At 50.4% G+C, this 5,962-nt stretch overlaps 1 pseudogene; it reads right to left on the bottom strand.

Annotated features, from left to right (window-relative positions):
* Nucleotides 1-5,101: 5,101 nt before the first annotated feature.
* LOC108535488 (coactosin-like protein pseudogene) lies at nucleotides 5,102-5,595 on the bottom strand (annotated as a pseudogene).
* Between the last annotated feature and the right edge of the window lie 367 nt (nucleotides 5,596-5,962).

The following is a 5,962-nucleotide window of genomic DNA, read 5'->3' as shown; positions in this document are numbered from 1 at the left end:
ANGGCCCAAGGGGCTCCAATAGCCTGATGACAGTCTTGCTGCAGAGTCATAGGTGTGGACAGTTGGAAACCAAGGCCATTCAGGCCAGGAAAGGGGCACATGGGAAGGTGCGAGGGGTCACATTTCTGTGACTTGCTGGTGGAGAGTGGACAGTAGCCACACAAGACAAAGGTGAGCGTTCTGAATTCAGAGACCAGAAATGGAGGCTTTCACAAATATGTATGCACCATGCTTTTTCATGGGATAGTCTATCTGGAAGATCATTCCAGGCTGCAGTATGTAAAGCTATGTCATTCTTCTTTTTCACAGTTGCAGAGTTCACTGAATAGCTACATTATTATAGAGCTCACCAACCTCTATTGATGGGTATTTAGATTGCTTCCCATCTTGTTATTACAAGAAAAACATACCACAATAAATATCCTTGTACTAGGGCCATCAGCACATTTGCAAGTGTCCCTGTAAATCTCTAGGAGTAAGTTTTCAGATCAAAAGGCATGTGCATTAAAAAAAATGTTGATAGTGGCTGTACCAGTTTATACTCCTGCCAGTAATGTATGAGAGAACTTGTCTCCCACACCCATGCCAACACAGTGTTATCACAGTTTTGGATAATTGCCAATGTGATAAGTGAAAAATGGTCTTGAACTATAGTTTCCATTTACACTTCTCTGGTTTAAATAAAGCTAAACATTGTCTATAAGCTCAAGGGCCATTTCTACTTCCTGCTCTGTGAACTATCTGTTCATGTCTACACTCATGGACATTTTTTCTATTTCATTTTTTCTGCTGCAGTTTCATTTGTCTTATTGACTATAGGAACTCTCTATATATTAAGGAAATTTGGATCTTGAGTACAGTGACTTGAGGATGGAAGCAGAGGGAATTCATTCATCCAAGGGCTTCGCATTAGTTTAGCCATCTAAATTTCATATCCAAACCAGTCCTTTCTAGTATGGGGTTTTTGGCTTCTTCTTTTGGTTCTGTGAGCTAACTTATAACCTCCCAGCATGTTCCTTGATTGCTTTGCCTTGGCTGGACTTAGCCAGAGTTGATTTTGGTGGTGTAAGGAGTATTGATGTATCCACTCTCCCTCACCAGGTTGAGGTTTCAAAGAGAAGGGTCTGGGTTGATGTCCCCATCTTCCAGCTGAGATTCCCTGCTTTTCTCTGTGGGTTCCTCAACTTCCAGGTCCAGGCAACTAGTGACCTTCCTAACCAGCTCGCTCAAGGGCGTTTGCAGCCGCCTCTGCCTTGTCCTTGTGTCTAGGCCAGAGGTCCTGCTTTCTTCACTTGGAAGGTGATGTCACTGATTGATTTAAGAGCTTGTTTGGGCTCTCAGCTCTGGGAGTGTAGGCAGTGGGTATCCCTTGATAATTGTGTCCCAGAGCTTCAAAGGTGAGGGCCAGCAGGGCCCTTGGGGATCTTGGGGACCAACCACCACAGTGGACAGAGGAGATGCGGTGCAGAGGGGGAGCTGGCACAGGTCACACACTGTGTTGGGGCACACATCACACACTGTGTTGGGGCACACATGTGGGTCCAGGACCCTTTCTGAATCACTGAATCACTGGACACCTGTGGGCCCAGGACCCTGTCTGAATCACAGTGCTTGTTCATTCTTTTGGCAAGCACGCCTCAATGGCTGGATTCCCCAGCTTACAGGCAGGGCCGTGATGTAGTGAGAACCAACTCCACATGCAAAGGCAACTATAATTGCCCTGCAGGCCAAGGACAGAGGAGTCTGTTTGGGGAAGTGGGGAGGTGACTTGGAGGGGGTGGCCTGGAAAGACTAGCTTGTGTTGGGGCATGGCAAGTGCAAAGACCCTGAGGCAGGAGAGAATGCATTTTGAGCATGGAGGCCACAGGTAGAGGGTCCCATGTGCAGGGGTGTCAGTCAGAGACACTGTCCTCCAACCAAGACCATGTAACCAAGACCTGGAAGAAATGGAAACAACGGGCAAAGAACCTTCTAGGCAGGGGAAGTGGCCCAGGGAAGGCCGTGCAGTTGGAAGAAGACGCAGAGTTGCAAGGCAGTGTGGCTCCAGACTGGCGGGGACAGACAGAGTGAGCCGAAGCAGTCAGACAGGATGGGGTGGACACAGGTAGGATCTGTCACAGGGAGCAGGTTTTCCACCGCATTCTTAGGGCCCTAGGGGATCCCCTCCACTGCGAATGCACGAATGCACGAAGATGACATCGGCCCTTTTATAGAGGGGAAGTTCTTCCTACAAACAAACCAAAGTCCCTCCAGGGGACTTAGCAACTGAAGCTGAGCCTTCTCTTTTAGTTGCCCCTGCCCCCCAGACCCAGAGCCAGCTGGTTCCTCCTGCTTCCTGCTCACAGCTCCAGGAAAGCATCCTGGTGGGGAAAGTCAGTGAAACACCAGGTGGCCTAAGGTATCTTCCCAGGACCCCACGGTGACTAGACAGGGCTATCTTAGCAGACCTGGGATGCAGTCAGAGGGGAAAAGTTCTGCAAAAGAAATTGGACCCAGGGCACTGAGGGAAGCCTAGGTCCCTTCTGAGTGCTCTGCAGAGGGACAGGAGGACACACAGTCGGGGGTTTTGTAAGGGAGGGGATAGGTGGATACTAGTAATGAGGGGTGTTCAAGTCAGTGCCCAGTAACCAAAAGGATGAAGGACGGATAGGGGGGATCAACTTCAGGCACAGCTGGATCCAGAACCCTGAGGCCTGGGCTATGGCTGTTCCCCACCCCTCGTATCACCCAGGTCTCAATCACCTTCCTCTCTGTGACACAATAGCCTCCTCCCTAGGGCTCCTTCCTTCCACTCTTACCCCCACAAATCCATTCTCCATATATTGTTAAAACCATGCCACTCCCCTGCTTAACCCCTCTCCCCCATGGCTTCCTGACACCCTCCACGTAAAGCAGAAACTCCTTACCCAGGCCCCAGAGGCCCCCGCTGACCTTCCCAACCCCACCTCGCTCTCCTCTCCCCTCGATCCCTCTGTCCTTTCTGTCCCTTGAACATACCAAGCACATCCCCATCTAGCTGACATTGTACCTGCTGCTCCCTCCTCCTGGTATGTCACCATGTGGCCACCCCTTCTTAGCAGGACCGCCCAGATGGAGCTGTCCTCGGCCATCGAGCCCCCAGCCCTCTGTCCACTCCCACACCAGCCCTGTTTGGTGGTTCCTTCTGTGATGGAAATGGTCTCCGTTCGCCATCAAACACAGCAGCCACCCCGTGCAGCTAACGAGCCCCTGAAATGTGGCTATTGTGATGGAAGAACTGAACTCTTAATTTTCTTCTTTTTTTTGAAAAACAGAATTTCTTTCTGTAAACTGTTTGAGTGCAGAGATGTTCTTCACAATCCCAATACAGTACAGATTTCTTTTCCAAAATGAAATGAGCAAGGAATAAAAGAAAAAGAGCTATATAAAATGGTCTCATGAACAAAGACAATCTCATCTTTCTTTAAAAACAAAACAGGCCAGGCGTGGTGGCTTACGCCTGTAATCTCAGCACTTTGGGAAGCTGAGGTGGGCAGATTACGAGGTCAGGAGTTTGAGACTAGCCTGACCAACATGGAGAAACCCCGTCTCTACTAAAAATGCAAAAATTAGCTGGACATGGTGGCACATGCCTGTAATCCCAGCTACTCAGAAGGCTGAGGCAGGAGAATGGCTTGAACCCGGGAGCTGGAGGTTGCGGTGAGCCGAGATAGTACCAATGAACTCCAGCCTGGGCAACAAGAGTGAAACTCCGTCTCAAAAAACAAAGCCAAAAACAAAAATAAAACAAACAAAAAACATACGATCCTTTTGAATGTGTGGTGCAGGTGTAGGATTGAAGCCATGGGCTTTAGCGGTGCTGTGAACCCAGGGCTTTGCTCACAGCCAGCACCACAGGTAGAGTAGCACTCTGATGCGAGCCATCCTTGCTGCTTGCACAGAAGCTTCCTGAAGCTAAGTGATCAGTTCCCAGCTCTCCTTAAATTCCCAGTCCCCACCCTGGGCCTCTCTCCCTAACACCTTCATTGCTTTGGGAGCCCCTGAAGTGAACCCTGAAATACTCCCTCCATCAACTCTGGACTCAGACCTTTGCCCTTCTCTGTGTCATGAGGAAATTTCAGTCAAGAGGGTGGGAACGGGTGGTTTCAGACCGTGCAGCAAAGCCACTGCCAGGCAAGTTTTTTTGTTGTTGTTGTTTTTGTTTTTTTTTTCAGAGTCTCTCCCTCTCCCCCAGGCTGGAGTGCAATGGTGCAATCTTGGCTCACTGCAACCTCTGCCTTCTGGGTTCTAGCGATACTCCTGCCTCAGCCTCCTGAGTAGCTGGGATTACAGGCATCTGTCACCATGTCTGGCTAATTTTTGTATTTTTAGTAGAGACGGGGTTTCACCATATTGGTCAGGCTGGTCTCGAACCCCTGACCTCAGGTGATCCACCCTGCCAGGTAAGTTTTAAGGCAAATTTTCTCTCTTATTTGGTCAGAGCTAGACCTGACCTTCTCACCACTGAGCAATCCTGCCTTTGCCGGGGATGCAACTTAGGCAACTCTGGATGAAGGTGGGATGAGGGAGCCCGGGGCAGATTGCAGGAGGTCTGGGCCTGACTACTGGAATGGACTTGTGTGGCTCATTGAAAGCTGCAGTCACCCAGGTGCCGCTCCTGGCCCAGCTGCCTCAATGGTAAATAGGCGTGGGGGGGGGGGGGGGGGGGGCCGGGCGGGCCAAGAAAACTGAGATGGCAAAACAAATCCAGGCTCCAGAAGCAACATGAGGTTGCACAGATCCCACTAAGCAGCCTCATTACATGTAAGGGAAATGCCAGGAGGCACCTCAGATCTGATAACAGGCAGGACCTTGCATCAAAATGATTTTTCTTTAGAACAAAAGAGAGGAGGAGAAAAGAAAAAAAATCAAAGAAAGTGATTCCATGAGCTTCATGAGATAGGACACAGCAGTGTTCTAAGGGAAGCAGGAAGGTGGAGGCTGTGGACACAGGGTGGCGGGTTCTGCCTCTCATGGCTTCTTTTCTCCCTGGTGGACTGGTGGGTTGGTAGCTGAGGCTGGAGGTCCCCTCCCCTGGGGAGCAGAGAGATGACTTTAGCAACAGGCATTGGGGAAGCTGGAATTACTCCATCTGGGCATTGTAATTGGCTCCCCCAGTCTTCTTCAGTTAACCCTTCATTAAATTTCCCTCCAACTCCTTCTGATCACTGATCACAAACTCCTTAGTGAAATCCTGTACAATCTCCTTCACCGGGGTCTTGACGTTTTCGCTGATCCACCTGATGAGGGTGAACTTGGACCTCCTGCTCATGGCAACCCCTGTGGTGATGCACACGAAGGCAAGCAACCAGACCTTGTCTGTGCACTGTGGGATGAAGTGCTGGTATTACGCTCCTTGCTGGACAGAGACGATGACGGAGCCATCATATTTAAAAGTCACCCAGATGACGGCCAAGCTGTTGTCTCGCGCCAGGTTGTAGGCCTCCCGGCAAGCCTGTTTGTCAATCTTGGTGGCCATTGCCACGGGGCCGCAGCAGGGACACTGCCCGGGGTGACTGAGCTTGCCCCTGGCTGCGGCGGGGATGGGAGTGAGGTAGTGGTGACAGTGACACGGCACCTGCAAGCTCCAAGCACAGCTGCAGCTCTGCTAAACTCTTTTTTTTTTTTTTTTTTTGAGACAGAGTCTCGCTCTGTTGCCCAGGCTGGAGTGCAGTGGCGTGATCTCGGCTCACTGCAAGCTCCACCTCCCGGGTTCACGTCATTCTCTTGTCCCGGCCTCCCAAGTAACTGGGATTACATGCACTCACCACCATGCCTGGCTAATTTTTCTGTATTTTCAGTAGAGATGGGGTTTCACCATATTAGCCAGGATGGTCTCAATCTCCTGACCTTGTGATCCGCCTGCCTCGGCCTCCCAAAGTGCTGGGATTACAGGCATGAGCCACTGCGCCCAGCTGCTAAACTCTTCATTTTCAATTACTCC

This window comes from Rhinopithecus bieti, unplaced genomic scaffold (assembly GCF_001698545.2).
Source record: "Rhinopithecus bieti isolate Rb0 unplaced genomic scaffold, ASM169854v2 scaffold_1504, whole genome shotgun sequence".
NCBI classification, from domain to species: domain Eukaryota; kingdom Metazoa; phylum Chordata; class Mammalia; order Primates; family Cercopithecidae; genus Rhinopithecus; species Rhinopithecus bieti.
Note: the sequence above shows the minus strand (reverse complement) of the source record. Positions and strands in the feature narration are given on the sequence as shown.